The following is a 16,383-nucleotide window of genomic DNA, read 5'->3' as shown; positions in this document are numbered from 1 at the left end:
AGGAAGATTTCACCCCCCCCCTTTCTTTTCCTGTGACAATTGGATTTTGAAAAATTGAGATTTTCATGGAAACAAGGATTGGGGATAAAGCTTCAGTGGAGACACCTTTTCCCCATGATAACTCTTACAGGAGTAAATTTCCCTTCCCGGGGATAGATTTCCTCTCATTTCCTGTTGTCTCAGGGACAGGAAATCAGATTAAATCTTTCTAAGGAGGATAAGCATTAAAAATCTTACAGTAACTCTAACTCCACACCATACTAACTAAAACTAAAACATGTTTTTGTGTGGAGTTCTACGTTAAACACAACTTGGACATATGCTTGTTTTAACATGCCTACCCACCCACCCCTGATGTGTGAAGAGGTCTTTGGACCAAATATAGTAATACAATTGCTACCCTTTTTCTCTCAACCAGGAGCTGAAAGATCCATTGTACAGGACCAGGTCCTGTGTGGAACTAGACTGGACTGTTCTAAACACAGAAAACACATGCACCATATTATTCTTTGTCCATACATACACTAAAAATCTATATGAAGGACTTTGTGTTAATGAACATTGGGAAAGTTGTGATTTTCAACAGATTGGAGTTAATATTCTTTAAAGTCTTAAGGAAGATTTTTTAAAGTATGGAATAAATACAAATTGATGTAGACATCAAAGTAAGGAAAAGTTAAATAACTGTCAGCAACTATCAGTAATGATTAGTCTTGGGGGAGGGGAAATGAATGTTTTTATGTAAGATCTGCAGGTGGTTTGTTTGAAGATTATGGAGGAAATTTTTCTGCCTTTGTTTCTGCTGGCAGAATAGTTACATTGTAGCACTTGTCTTAGAGACATTTTCCAAAAGTTATCAGGCAGGGAAAGGTGTGGAGCAAGGAGTTTTGTTTTGGCACTGAATGAAGGTTTTTAAATGCAGTCTCTTCTTTTTGTTGGAAATATGAAACATTCAAGATGGAAAATTTTGCCTAATAATAATAAAAAATTCCATGGAATTCTGTACAGTGATAAAACAACAGTGTGTGTATGTATAGTGGCCACAGCAAAAGGATCAGCGGTGTTTTGAGTAGAGGGGTTGGTGCTTCTGTTAGGTTCTTCTGGGACAGACCAACTTTCACCAATCTGTTTCAGGAAGGAGATAGTGACTTTTTTTAAAAAAAATAAAAATAAAGGAACAATAGTTACGCTGAGCCATGCATAAGATGACCCAAGTTTTGGGGTTCAATTTTTGACTATAGTTTCTAGAGTTATCCATGAGTGTTAGCTCATGGTAGCTGCTCCCAAATGAAGACACAGGACCACGCTCTGGTATCACTGGAAACTTTACTACAGGAAACATAGACATGCAAAAAGCTGAGAGTGCCTGGCACCGGTTGGCACTCCCTTATATACCCCCCCCTCACATTCAAAGATGTAATTCCCGCCAACATAAAACCCGCGGAATTCACCTGGCCAAACTGCTAGCCGTTTCCTCTCAGGGTCAACCGTCGCAGGTGCCTTATCAGTGTTTTACGTCAGGGGCCCTGATTTTTGGTCCCAGAATCCAGGCCCTGAAAACTGTGTCCTGACAAATGAGTATATACAGTATTTGTACCTCAGAGAGCTGGTGCTGTTTTCACCCTTTTTTCCCACAGTCGCAATGACCATATGCCATGTTATAAAGAAGCATATAGTCTATAAGAGCTTTGGAGAAGTTCTCTCACATAAGCCATATCTTATTCTGCCATATTTCCTATAGCAGTTCTTCTAAAGCTATTGAATATAGCAGATAAGTAATTTTCCCCGAAATGTACCAGGAACTGATATTGTGTTTGTGTTATTTAGATTAGGAAAGCCCCTACGTTAGAAACCTTTAAAAAGAGTCTCAAGACCTGGCTCTGCCGTTGCACTTTCAGAGAGTAGCCACACAATTTTATGCTATTGCTCCCTCAATGTTCTTGTCCCTGGAGTCCCCCCCCCCCCCCATGTACTCTTTACTTCCTAGCAACTTTTTCCTACACAATATGTCCCCTTAACTTTGTTATTTATAGGTTTTGACAGGGGCATCCTTAAAGTATGTTATGTATGATTTTCATATTCATTCTAAATTAAAACCAGTTTTCTTATATATATGTATATTGAATTTTCTTCTCTAAATCTTTAACTTCTGCTTTTCTTTAATTTGTGAAAGATTACATTTTCCTTTAGAGAGCAATTTCATAGTTCAGCATTCACGTATATTTTGATGGGTGCTAAAGTGAACTGCTTTTAACTTTCATATTTCCATTGCATCTGTTACATGATTTGGTTCAATTGTTGTTGGTAGAAAATCAAGAGATATCCAGATTCCCATGACTATAAAAGAATGAGTTTCATATAGTGGGCAGAACAAGTGTAGACCGACCTAGCACAATTTTAACAAATGGTCTGTGAAAAAATAAACATTGATTTGCCAAAAGGTCTCGCTGGGGCAGCAAAGACATCTGAAAGCTTTATATAATTGCAGTTTTCAGAGCAGATGCAACAGTGGGCATTAAAAGTCTTTCATGCTTTTATGAACCGGCTTTGTATAGGTGGAAAAGGGGTTAGTATTCAAGATATGTTCTCAGCATATTTCAACCTCATGCCCTTATAATATAATAAAGGATTTTTAAAAGTTTAAAGCATGTAAACTTTCTCTACTCAGGTGAGATATAATATAAGCTTTGCTGATTTTTTTTATTAATGCAAGTTATTGGATATAATCCGAAACTGCAAAGAAGCCTAAGATGCAAATAGATGAACTTACAGCTAACAAGCAGACTTGTTTTGAGTGGCCAGAGGGCCATTACACATTTGTCCTCAAGTACAAAATGCTGACCACATGGCAGCCTATTTTGAATAATTTATATGACACTTTGCTCATAAAGTTGCTCAGATCCAGCCTGACGAGCTATGTAGTCTGTTCAGTGTTTGTTAAGCTTAAGACAGAGGTGCTCTTGGTCAGTTAGAACTCAGATCAAGGAATAGGGATTCAGTCTATATTAGATAGGGTTATACTCTTCATGGTGGCACAAATTCACAGTTTGGGTGTACACCTGGACTCAACTTTGAAGCTTGAAGCCCAGGTTTCTCTGGTGACCAGGAATGCTATTTAAGACTTCTGCTCCAAATGTGCCAGGTCCCGCTGTGAAGAATTTGCATTGCACTTTGCAAATAGAAGTCCCTCTGATATGTTCTGGATGTTGTTATTGATTGTTCCAATGAATGTAACTCTGATTCCTACTTGTCCAGTATTGCTGGATACCTTTCAATTGGTGCAGCCTGATGATGTGGACAGGATTCTTGCAGAGGCGAGAGCTTCCACATGTATCCTTGCCCTTCCTGGCTGATTGTACAGATCAGAGGGGGAGTGGCAGAGCGAGTGAAGGTGGCGATTAATGCTTCCTTGGAACAAGGCAGAATTAAGCTTGAATAAAGGAGGTGGTTGTGAGACTCATTTAAAAAAAAAATCCCCGAACCTCTCTATAATTGACAACTATTGACCAGTGTCCAACCTTTCCTTTTTGAGCAAGGTTTTGGAGCATTTGGTAGCCTCCCAACTCCAGGGATTTCTGGATGAAACAGATTATCTACATCTATTTCAGTCTGGTTTAAGGCCTGGCTATGGAACAGAGAGAGCTTTGGTCACTTTGGTGGATGACCTATGAAGAGATCTAGACAGGGGGAGTATGTCCCTGTTGGTTCTTCTGCACCTCTTGGTGGCTTTCAATACCATAGACCATGGTATCTTCCTGGGCTATCTTGCTAGGATGGGGCTGTGAAGTTTTGTTTTACAGTGGATCCATTCCTTCCTGGAGGGCCATACCCAGAAGGTGGTGCAGGAAGACTCCTGTTCAAACCCCTGGTCATTGTTCTGTGGGGTTCCTCTGGATTCTGTTTTGTCCCCCATGCTGTTTAACATGTGCATGAAACCACTGAGAGAGGTCATCCGGAGTTTGGTACCACCTATATGCCGATGACAGCCAACTCTTCTAGTCCTTTCCATCTAATGCCAAGGAAGCTGGTCTGACCCTAAACCAGTGCCTGTCATCGGTAATGGACTGGAGAAGGCAAACAAACTGAAATGTAATCCAGAGAAGACAGAGATGCTTCTGGTCAGTTGGAAGGCAGATCAGGAAATAGGGATCTAGCCTTGGGCACCAACTGAGTCAGTTCCTTGAAAAGCCAGATCTGGCCACAGTGGTACATGCCTTAGCTGCGTCCTGTCAGGTCTACTGTAATGTACTGTATGCGGGGCTGCCTTTGAAGACTTCTCAGAAACTTCAGCTGGTTAAAAGAGCTGCAGCCAGGTTGCTAACTGGGGCTGGCTACAGGGAGGGAACAGCCCCCCTGTTGCAGTAGCTCCACTGGCTGCCAGTTTGTTTCCGGTCACAAAGTGCTGGTTATGACCTTTAAAGCTCTATATAGCTCAGGTCCAGGCTATTTAGCTAACCGTGCCTCCTAGTATGAACCTTCCTAGGCCCTGAGATATTTGGGAGAGGCTCTTCTCTCAGTCCCACCTCCATCTCAAGCTTAGTTGGTGGGAACGAAAGAGAAGGCTTTTTCTATGGCTGGCCCTTGACTCTGGAACTCCCTGCACATGGAAGCCAGAATTGCCCCCTCCCTGCTGTCTTTCCAGTGGCAGGATAAAACGTTTTTATTCAGGTAGGCTTTTAAAGAAGAAGCTGTGTGCATTGCAAAACAAAGTCTTCTCCTTTCCAGTGTAAGCATACTATTTGGTATTGTGGTGTCAGAAGTCCTGCAAGATCTCAAACGTCGCCTGAATGCAAAATGATCGTGACATTGTGAGGACTTCTTATAAAATTCTATGAAAACAGGAAGGCCATTTTTCAATAAATGCCTTCCTTGGAAGCAGGAACAGCTGTGTATCTAAAACATATGGGTCAAACGCAAGGCTTGTGGGCTGAACTTGGTCTGCCATTTTTTTAAATGTAACTCAAGAGGCTTCAATGCCAGAACAACCTAGTTGCATTTATATTATAATTACAAACAACTTTTGAAGGCAACCAGAAGATGTGGCCCCTGGTGAAACCGAGTTTGCTATCTCTGGTTTAAAACATGAATCTATTTCAGACTGTACAGACTTAGAAACTTTTTTGTTTTGTTCAATAAAAAGAAATTATTTAGAGGTGTTTACGGATCCCAATAATATTGTACTGCCCCACAATAAAGCAAACAAACAAGGTCCTACACAAGGCCCTACAGAATTCCTTTTATGTGTGTGTGTTCATATCAGAGACATTGTCATTCATGGTTATTGCAAACTCTTGAGAATTGTGTGAATATTTTTAAAAATGATAAGTATAGTCGTAAACAACCCATCAGCCTTAATTATGGCGTATTCTGTATATATTGCTTAGCATTTTGGTATAGATATTTTTCAGTGTAGTTTTTATATTGCTTCCAGAAGAAAATTCTTAAACATGGTCTACAACAGCTTATTTTCATGTAATACTTATCAGGTATTCTGTTTCATTCTGCAAAACCCTAGATTCAAGGAACCACCTTTGCAGTGAAAGAAAATCTGCATGTTGTTACTAAGACAGATGGTCCATGAAGTTTATAGACTCTAATAGTTTTGGGTGCTAGTGTTTTTGATCTGCCATTCACCCTGTTGGTTTCTGCAGAAAGATAACTGTATACTTAGTATTCCATGTGACTAGCCAAAAATAGCAAAAAAGTGGGGAAAATAGAGTTGAAAGTTAGCATTGTGTAAATTGTGATTTAAATGAAGTTGCATTCAATGATTCAGTTAGAGGTTTATATAGAAAGCTTGTGCATGCATGATTCTATCTGGAAGGTAAATAATGTAGTTTATAGCCTGATCAAGTACCATCAAGTTAGTGTCATTTGGGTTTATTAACTGTTTGTTAAGGCAGTGAGGGAGGACAGGTAAAAGGACATATTTATCACTCTATTCCCCCCTTGAACAACTACTCAATGCTATTGTCCAATTATCCAATATTTGTTTTTTACCTGACACCACAGAGAGTTCATATCTACCTTGGGGAGCACATGTTTTGATAATGATTTCATTAGGGGATATATATCTTCTGGAGGAGATGTGATCGATCTATAATTATTTGTTTATTTATTTGTTTATTTATTTCAAGTATTTATATCTCGTCCTTCTCACCCCCAGAGGGAGACTCAGGGTGGCTTACAAAAGGCAACCATTAGATGCCAGCAATATACAAGTAAAATATCACAATTAAAACAGCAATTAAAACACTAATGTACATTCAATTTAAGACAGTCTGCCAGTTCAAACTCATGGTCCAGGTCAGTCCATAGTTGGTCACTTAAAACAATCTCTTCCTAGTTGCTACATTGACTTCTGAAATGCTTGATCCCACAGCCAAGTTTTCAGTTTTTTAAGAAAAGCCAGGAGGGAGGGGGCAGATCTAATTTCATTAGGGAGGGTGTATCACAGCAGAGGGGCCACTAAGGAGAAGGCCCTTTATCTTGTCCCTACCAGTCACACCTGCGAGGAAGCTGGGACCGAGAGCAGAGACAGGCAGCCAGTGGGGCTGGCATAATGGGGGGTGGGGCTGGCATAATGGGGGGTTGCACGCTCCTTGAACACCGCTCCAATAAGCAACCTGGCTGCTGTCCATTGACTAACTGAAGTTTCCGAACAGTCTTCAAAGGCAACCCCATGTAGAGTGTGTTGCAGTAGTCTATATGGGATGTAACCAGAGCGTAGACTACCGTGGCCAAGTCAGACTGCCCAAGGTACAGGTGCAACTGGTGCATGAGTTTTAGTTGTGCAAAAGCTCTCCTGGCCACCGCCGAGACCTGTGGTTCAGCTATGAGTCCAGGATCACTCCCAAGCTGCGAACCTGCACCTTCAGGGTGCAGCACAGGCTGTAACCCTATACCCTCTTAAGTAAAATAGAAGACAGTATTGAGCCCTGTGGGACCCCACAGTATAATGGCTGTTGGGCTGAGTAGGTGTCCCCCAGCAACACCTTCTTGGAGTGACCCTCCAGGAAGGACTGAAGCCACTGCAGAACAGTACCTCCAAGGCTCATTCCCACATGGTGTGCCAGAAGGATCCAGTGATCTATGATATCAAAGGCTGATGAGAGGCACAACCAAGAGGGACACCCCCCCCCCTGTCCAGTTCCTGGCATAGATCATCTAGTAGAGTGACAAAGGCTGTCTCAGTACCATGCCCCAGCCTAAAGCCAGACTACTCCAGATATAGATAATCCATGTCCTGCAAGAACAGCTGGAGTTTCAAGGTTACCATATGTTCCAGGGCTTTGCCCCAAATGGGGAAATTGGAAACTGGCTGAAAGTTGACGAATTGTGTGTGGGGTCCAGTGATGGTTTTTGAAACAGAAGTTTTATTACAGTTTGTTCAAACTGGCTGGAATGTTGCCTTCCCGTAGTGAGGCAACAATCACCCACTCTGCCAAACGCCCTCTGGCCTCCTTTACCAGCCAGGATGGGCAGGGTCTAGGATGCATGTGGTTGCCCTCACCTCTCCAAGTATCTTGTCCACGTCTTCAAGCTGCATCAATTGAACCGAATCCATCAAAACTGGACAAGCAGGTTCTCATGTTACATTCTCAGACACTGCCGTTAACATGGTGTCCAAGCACAAATGGGTCAGAGTGACTTTGTCCTCACAGAACCAAGCAAATGCTTTGCAGCAGGCTACCAAGTTGCCAGGGATCCCATCTTCTGACTAGTCGAAACAGCACCTCCTGATGGTTCCTTGCAGATACAATATTAGCCACAAAGAAAGATTTCTGTGCAGCTACTATTACCACGGTGTATGCTCTTAGGTAGGCACACAGCCATGCTCAGTTTGATTTGCTAAGCTCTCTAGTCTCCTCTTCCTTTGCTTCATCACTGTCAGCTTCTTGTTGAGCCAAGGGGCTGGTTTAGCTCTGCTACTTGAGAGGGGATGCTCCAGAGCAATCGTGTCTATTGCCCTAGTCATCTCCACAATCCAGAGAGTGACCAGAGCATCAACAGGATCACCTACTGAGGTGGCAGGAAAATCCCATCTGGATCCATAAGCCTTCATTTTAATTGGTCTTCCACCCCTGCAGAGGTTAGGGGATGCAGTAAGTCTAAACCTGATCAGGTGGTGGCCACCCACAAAAAGTTATCCTTCATCATTAAGCAGTACAAAATATGAGCTTTCCCTACTAATCTGGAATTCAAGAAAAGGGCTTTTTGATCAGGAGGCCCAAATTGGCATATGTTTAAGCCCTGAGATCCACTCACACTATGCACTTACATCACCATTATTGCATTTCAACTGCCATGGTTCTATACTATGGAATTCCTGGGTTTTACAGTTGAGGAGTATTGTCAGACAGGGTGCTATAGTGGCCCAGCAGACTATAAATCCCAAAATTCAGTATGATGGAACTATGGCAATTGAAATGAAATAATTGTATAGTGTAGTAATTAGTCTTCCCCTTTCCCTGGTACTTTTCAAACTTCCGTAACTTTCTTATACATATTGTTTTGAATATGTATAGCTATTATGATGTTATCTGTAGGTCAAAAAGGGCTTACTACTTAAAAGTAATGAAATATACATTCCAGTGACCCTATCATGATATAATATTGCTGTAAACATTTCTTCAGCACCTGAGGAAAAATCTAAGCAGAGTATTCACAAAATTTAGCAACATTACGAGCTAGTCAGACCATATAATGTAGAAAATGGAAATTTATTCTTATGTCTTTCTCCAGTGCTGGTATCTCTCTGTAGGCTCATGTTTGGATCATATCTTTCTGCACAATTTGCATTCAGATCTCTCTACAGCCTTGTGTCTCTCTGTATCCTCTCTAGTTTCTCTAAAATGTTGTATATAGCATTGTGTTGTTTACAGTATTGTAGTTTAAATCCATGGCTTTGTTGAATCCCCAGATCTGGAGGCCACAGATATGGCAAGCCAATTATATGTAGTGTGACAGGATTCAGCAGGGGAAAACCTATTTGGGATTGTCACTTGGTGTTAAAACTGGTCGAAGTCATGAAAGTATGGGTGCATCTTCACTATAAAATTAATGCAGTTTGATATCACATTAACGGTCTTGTTTCAATATTATGGAGTTGCATTTTTACAAGATCTTTAGCTTTCTCTGTGAAAGAATGTTGTTGTTTCTCTAAATTACAATTCCCATGATTCCATAATTTTGAGCTATGGAAGTTATAGTGATGTCAAACCGCATTAATTTGTCAGTGTAAATGCACCCTATGTTTTCTTTTTTCCTAGACTTATTGGCATTAATTTTACTGAGCAGTTGGGAAAAGGTGTAGTTCATGTATCTTGGTTGTTCTTTATGTTTATTTGTGATAGATAACAAAGTTGCAAAATTTATTAATTTGTTTTCCCTTGTATGCTTTATTTCATAAAAATGCAAATAGAAGAATGTAGGATAATGAAGATATATATGAGTATGAAAAAATAAGGAAGTGATAATATAGAATCTGGAATATGGAGGATAAATTTGAAAGATTTGAGGGCCAATTAAGTTACATAAGGTGGAAGAAATATTTGAACATAATGTTTTTCCTATTAAAAATTTAAAGTTTCAAAGCAAAGAAAGATATGTAGAAGCAATGAAGAAGAAATGGGAATAGTTAAAGCTGGTAAAATTTACTATAACAATATAAACCAAAATGGGGAGAAGTAGGAATTGGTAATAATCCATATAGAAGGGAGAGCGGAGAGCACCACAAATGAATTTCTCACTGATAACAAGTCGAAGGAGGAAACAAATTTTTGTGTAATTTACTGACATGGTGAAAATAACTTCAGTTGTAATATATCATAATGTAAAGTTTTCAGGAAAGGGGGAAATAAACGATGTGGAGGGGGAGAAACATGCTGCCCAAATATTCTTTGCCCAAGGGTGTATCTACATTGTAGAATTAATGTGGTTTGACAGCACTTTAATCACTGTGACTCAATGCTATGAAACCATGGGAGTTGTAGCTTTAAAATGGAAGTGTGTTGCTACAATATTTTAAAATTAAAATATATTAATTTTTCTGTCAGAGTGTCTTGCTGGCTGCGTGATTCAAGGATTTAAGTTTTCCAAGCTCTGAATTTTGTTGTGTGGGGCTCAAAATTTTGTGGAAGATATACAATGAAAATGGTAATTTTAAAATCTTTATTGAAACTTAAGTATTAATTACTGTACCGTTAAAATAACAATACAATTTAAAGCAGTTACTGTATTGCTTAAAACATGTTTGAGAAGCTCATATCTGTATTTCCTGTCATTACAATGTTTTCCCTCCAACAAAAGTATTTCATCAAAGCTCTGTGTGAGGGGAAATCAGATTTGCAAATAAAACCCATATTTTTCTCATAATAAGTAGTAAAAAAGCAACCTAATTTACAACACGTGGAATGAAGCAAGTTTATGTTTGGGTTAAGAAATATTTTTGTAGCCTGAATTTCCTTGAATTGCTGCAGAAGTAAATGTGTATTCATTGGCTCCAGAAACTGCATGTTGTATTATCTAGGTATTTTGTAGTCATGTGTCTTTCCCCAACTGCGATCTGCATTATTGTGATAGATTGGGTACAATTTTGCACTCACATCCCTTTTCTGTCTGAGAAATTTGTATGTACCCCCAGATATAGAGGCACATGCAATAGGTATAAAAAACCAAACATTTACTGATAACCAATCAGTATTTACGAGTATTGTCAAAGGCTTTCATGGCTGGAATCACTAGGTTCTTGTGGGTTTTTTCGGGTTATAGAGCCATGTTCTAGAGGCATTTCTCCTGACGTTTCGCCTGCATCTATGGCAAGCATCTTGTGAGGATGCTTGCCATAGATGCAGGCGAAACATCAGGAGAAATGCCTCTAGAACATGGCTCTATAGCCCGAAAAAACCCACAAGAACCTAGTTTTTACGAGGCTTGCTGAAGAGGTTGTTTTTCCTTTTTATGAAGTAAAGCTGAAGCATTTTCTGCAGACTTCATTGTAAACACTGCAGATTTTTTCTAACAGATTTGTGAAAATGAATGGCATTCAGAAACCTTTCACTATTGCTAATGTTTTGTGAACCCAACACTGAGTTAAGGGCATCTCATTTGTGGTTGGGACTCACAGTTTAAGAAGTAGTGTACTAGAACACTTAAGTCATAAAATCCTAAGGATCATAATGTACATTTCTCACTACCGGTAAGTAGGCAATCTTCCAGACACCGTAGACTTGTGAAAACAGCTAGCAACAAAGGCATTGTAGCATGTATTGTGAGCTGGTTTTAATGAGATGTTATGCACAGTATAGAATTTTTATGCTGCTCTTTGGTCATGCTTTTGCTCTAACACCGTGGTCTTATGTTGATTTGAATTATGTGTGCTGTCCCAATAGGCTTTATTTTCTCCTCCTAAAGGTTGACCTAAAAATCTTTTAAGTAAATAAATAAAATGCATTGTATATTGTATTAACCTGGGGGGTCAAATCTTTTCCTCATGAAAAGGTCACAGATGTCCAATCTAGAGGCTTGTAAAAATGCAGAAGAAAAAAAACTTTAGTCATTTCAGTCATTTGCAGCAAAATGCTGTAAATTAAAAGAACTGAAAGCCTTTTTTAACTTCTCATGCCAGAAATGATCTAAGAAATGCTAGCCTAGTGAGGTTCAATATTATATATCCTGGAGAGAACATAAGAGAGTTATTTTGAGAAACTTCTCAGACTTGGACATATCGTCCGATGGGGGTGGCTTACAAAAGCTCAAGGCAATAATTATATACAAAACTTGTTGCATGTCTTTTCACATGTTGCATTCATCTTCTCCTTTTCTAAACCTACAAATAATACATGCCATTTTAGGATTGTATTTGTTCTGGTCTCATAACCACATTGTGTCTCAACTATATCAAAATCTGCTTCAGACTTCTCTTTCCGATAGCTATAAAAGCAGTTGTCTACATCATGCTTGGAAAGTCATTAAAGGTATAATACTGGTCAATGAATCCCAATGTAAAATTTGACAAGATCATGTACATCATGCTTGGAAAGTCATTAAAGTTATAATACTGGTCTATGAATCCCAATGTGAAATTTGACAAGATCTTCCTATGTGCTCACAGTATCTAAGATCTAGATATCTGACTAATCTTAACATGGGCAGTAACAATACATTTATGCAATCTGTTGTGCAGATAGGGAAACAATTTGCAATTCAGGATTCAAATCACTTAACAGAGAAATACCCTGGGATGTCCACATAACTACAGGCAATTAATGGAAGGTGTAGCCTAGGGGTCGTTTTCTGTAGGCCACAGGAACTAACAAAATAGCAACAAAAATGAAAGAAATTTAAACCTTTAAACTTATCATATTCAAAAGTATACCTTAACTTTCATATGCAAAAATTTGGCAAAATACAAATTGAGGCAGAAGGGTCATATTTAATAATATGCTTTTACATTCTGTCATCTTGATCTCCACTTCTTCCCCAATAAATTGCCAATAATTCCTTCCAATGTCGTTCCAAATTTCTGTCACCCCAGTTTTCATACTGCCAGTCATCTTGGTCATATTAGCCTTATCGCATCCAGATGTTTGTTAAGCATTTCTTCTATATATTGCTGCTCCAACACATCCTGATCTTGCAATAGGTGATTCCCCTCATTGTTCTTTGATTGTTCAAAACATACATTTCCAATGTTCTCTCTGAAGGACTTTGAAAAGGACTTTGACATGGAGTTGAACATTCCTCTTATTTCTCTCAGTGCTTCAAGCACTAGTTGGTAAAAAGCCACCTCTAGTGTGCATGGAGCCCCCCACTTTCTTGAGGCACAGCTATTTCTCCACATCTATCACTAAAGCACTAGACAGACATTAACTGACCTTCTCAGTGTTTTAAACCATATCCAATCCAATGCCCTCATTTAATGAAAAGAGTAGTTTCTCACATAATCTCCACCTTGTCATTCAAAATTAATAAAATCCATAGTAGTTACATCCAATGAAAAAGGTTAATAAATCTTTCAAATATCTTTGTCGTTAGCCTTTTTGTTTATTACAGACTTTATTGCTTCCAAATTTATTGCCTCTTGCTTTGTTGCTTCATTGCTTCCAAATCTAGTTGAACCTTTTGTCCTTATTTCAGAAAGAAAGCAGCCTGCAGAAAGAAGCATCACATCTTGGCCCAACATTGCTTTAATCCCAAATGTTACTAAGTACAATGTAGAAAATAGAAGTTGAATAAAGAGAGAGAAGATTTTAGGTCCAGAGGAGGGCATGATGGAATTCTACCTTCCCCTGACAGTTTAGCCAACTGTTATTGTCATTTTCAATGACAATGGCTGGGTTAAGGAGCACTCTTAGGCAATCCCTTTGATCTTCTTTTATGGGTAGAAAAATTACCAACCAGAGGTTGTCTCTAGTCAGTGAAAAAATAATCCGCTCTGTCTTCTTTTCCCGCAGAGTGTGAAAACATTAACCCACCATGTGCATTATTTTCCTTCTTTGTTGGCATTTTTTCCCTCATGGTTGCAACTGTTCTGATTGTCAATTTAGAAAAAAAGGCAGTCTCTTTTGTTGTTATATGACTACCTCTAACACCTACCTGTCTGTGCCAGGTTTGTCTGTATTTATTGCTTTATTGTTGCTGAGGATGTGATTGGTCTAATTTAAGCATTTTATTGTTCTTACTAAAGATGACTAGGATTTTTTTTCCAATATGTGGAGTATCCTTGGAGAAGTGAGAGCCAGGCATGTCGCCTGGGGCTTGAGGGGCTTCAGCCCCCCCCCCCCCGAAATTCTCATGGTGGTTCACGAAAAGGCCTTACTGGTGCATTATTTAAACTGTTATGTTTTTCATATCATGATCTGATCACTATACTCAATATATCCCATATGCATGGGGGTATTGGGGTAACGATACAAAAGGTTTGCTAGTGTAGACCCTCTTTCACTCAGACTCAGTCCCCCCGAAACAAACTCATCCCCCCCCCGAATCAAAATCCTGGCTACGGGCCTGGTGAGAGCCACCACTTTTGCCCTAGACTCTTGCCCTTCTTAGCTAGGGGATGAAGCTTGGAAATTGTTGTTGTTGTTGTTGTCGTCGTCATCATCATCATCATCATCATCATTATTTATACCCTGCTTTCTATCTACAAAGGAAATGAAACTGGTGTCTGGCTGCTATAATGGACTGGATAAGGGTAAACAAATTGAAGTTTAACAAGAAAGAGGTGTTCCTGATGTGTCAGAAAACTCCCCCTGAATATGTAGGTTGTGTGCAAGTATGCGTAGAGCATTCTCATCCCTCAAAAATGGGAGGAAAGTCACTGCAGTCTGGTGTGGAGAAAGTGAAAGTGAAACCGCATTGAGTCGCCTAATTAGGCTGAAAAACGCAGTATAGAAATAAAGCAGAAGATGGGACTATTTATACCTCCCTAGAAAGACCAGGATGGCAATATCCTTGCTATACCTCTGTCAGTAAGGACCTCATCCCATAAGGTGGGGGGGAGGGAGGAAGCAGGGGAAAGATCTTAGTCCATTCCCTCCCTCCCAGCCACCCTATGTCTTTTCCCTGTCAAGGTCTGTCTTTCCCCTCCTTTGTTGTGTTTGGAGTCAGATAGCACCTGACTCCTCAAAATGCATTCTGGGGTCTGTTCTCACGCACTGCAGAAAAAGAGTCCCACCGGAAGTGTATGTACATTATTTAATGGACTCTGTAGGACTCCATTTCTGAAGCGCATAGAAACACAGCCCAGAATGCATGGAATAAAGTCCTAAGTCAAAGCATTTCTGTGCCACCAAGCTTTTTTTAAACCAACTAGTGTTGGGCTTTTTATGCTGTGCAGAGCTGCTTTAAAGTTTTCTTGGGGAGGTTGTATACAGATTTTACAAGCAGTTTAATTCGTTTTAATATTTTATCATTTTATTTATAAATGTAATTGTTTTTAAATACTGTATTTATACATTCATACAATATTTTACTGTTTGTAAACTGTATTGTTTTAAATATATTGTTGGCATTTGAGTCCCATAAATGAATAAAATAAAAAACATAATCAATTTAAAAATTAAAAACCAATCTTTGCATTCTTTGAATCCAGAAAGGTTTTGACTGACAGGTGTGCTCACTTGGGACCCAACCAACTGCTTTAGGCAAGAAGCAAAGAAGGAAAGGGATGTTGCTGTGCTATAGGTACACTTTTCCTAGTTTGGGATGTTAGAATTTTCAGCCTGCTAGCACTGCTTGAGGATATAAGCTAATCACGAAGTACACAATGTTAGGAAGGCATTTTCTCAATAAGCACCGTTATTGTTCTTGATAATTGCATTTATTGATTTTTTCCTTGTTTAATTCTCACCTACAACCAACTTCTCAGAACTGATGTTTTGCCACTTCTACTTGTTAAAGTCTGAATACTGTTTTTGAACTACTCAAATATGGAACAACTATGTGTGTGTGTTTTTGAAGAAAGGAGTTTGAAGTACCCACACACACTCACCTGTCTGCATATAATGTAGCCTCTGTGCTCCCTAATTCTTATACTTCAAGATGATGAGAAAGAAAAGGCCTCTACCAGGATAAAGCATTGTCTGTCCCCTGTGAGTGAACAGAAGTGATCTGAGTGTAGTGATGGATTCGGTAGATTCCAGACAGATTTTCTATTTTTAATGTTTACTCCTGTACAGTTATCACGAACCAACTGTACAGGTGTGGATGATTATGGAGGGAATTAATCTCAGGCCTCAATTGTGTATAAGAATATATTATAGAGGAGGCCAATTATTACTTGTAAATTAAGGTAACTACCACCAACGTGAGGTATTTGAGGTACCACCGATGAGATCTGGCTTTACAGACGCAGATTAATTGAAATGAGACGGTCTTCAACTAAAGGTAACAAGTTTATTGTGTACAAAGCGTATGGTTGCAGGCTGTTAAATAACTTATAGAACTTTGAATATCACTTGGTTTGTAATACAGTCCACTCTTCCAAATAACACAGCTCATGGCTAACTTTTACTGAGGTGGAGCTCTTTAGTTAACATAGTTTCCTACTATGAATAGCCTTCTAATTTGATCTTTCCTTGATCAAATCTCTGATCTCTAGTCCTTCCTTGACTAGGGATCTTAACAAGCTTCCTTTAGTCTTCCTAGACTAAAGAAACTGGCCAGGTTTCTCTCTTCAGCCCTTCTAGACTGAAAAACCTCCAGCTGCTCTCACACACCTCTCTCCCAGGCTTTTCCAAGCCTCCACACTCACACTGCCCCTTTTCCAAAGACGCACATAACTTTTTCTGCTTGGCTCCGCCCACTTCTCACTCTCCTGAGCTAGCCTGCCTGGTCTCCTTGGCAACGCTTACTGTGGATTCAAACCAGATAACTCTA

The 16,383-nt window shown here is 39.5% G+C and overlaps 1 protein-coding gene across 2 annotated transcripts in view; it reads left to right on the top strand.

Annotated features, from left to right (window-relative positions):
• Positions 1-16,383, top strand: part of NELL1 (neural EGFL like 1) — a 604,942-nt gene that overhangs the window by 325,649 nt on the left and 262,910 nt on the right. The gene's annotated exons all lie outside the window — the stretch shown is intronic.

Source organism: Anolis sagrei, chromosome 1 (genome assembly GCF_037176765.1).
Source record: "Anolis sagrei isolate rAnoSag1 chromosome 1, rAnoSag1.mat, whole genome shotgun sequence".
Taxonomy (NCBI): domain Eukaryota; kingdom Metazoa; phylum Chordata; class Lepidosauria; order Squamata; family Dactyloidae; genus Anolis; species Anolis sagrei.
This window is presented reverse-complemented; position numbering and strand designations above follow the sequence as displayed.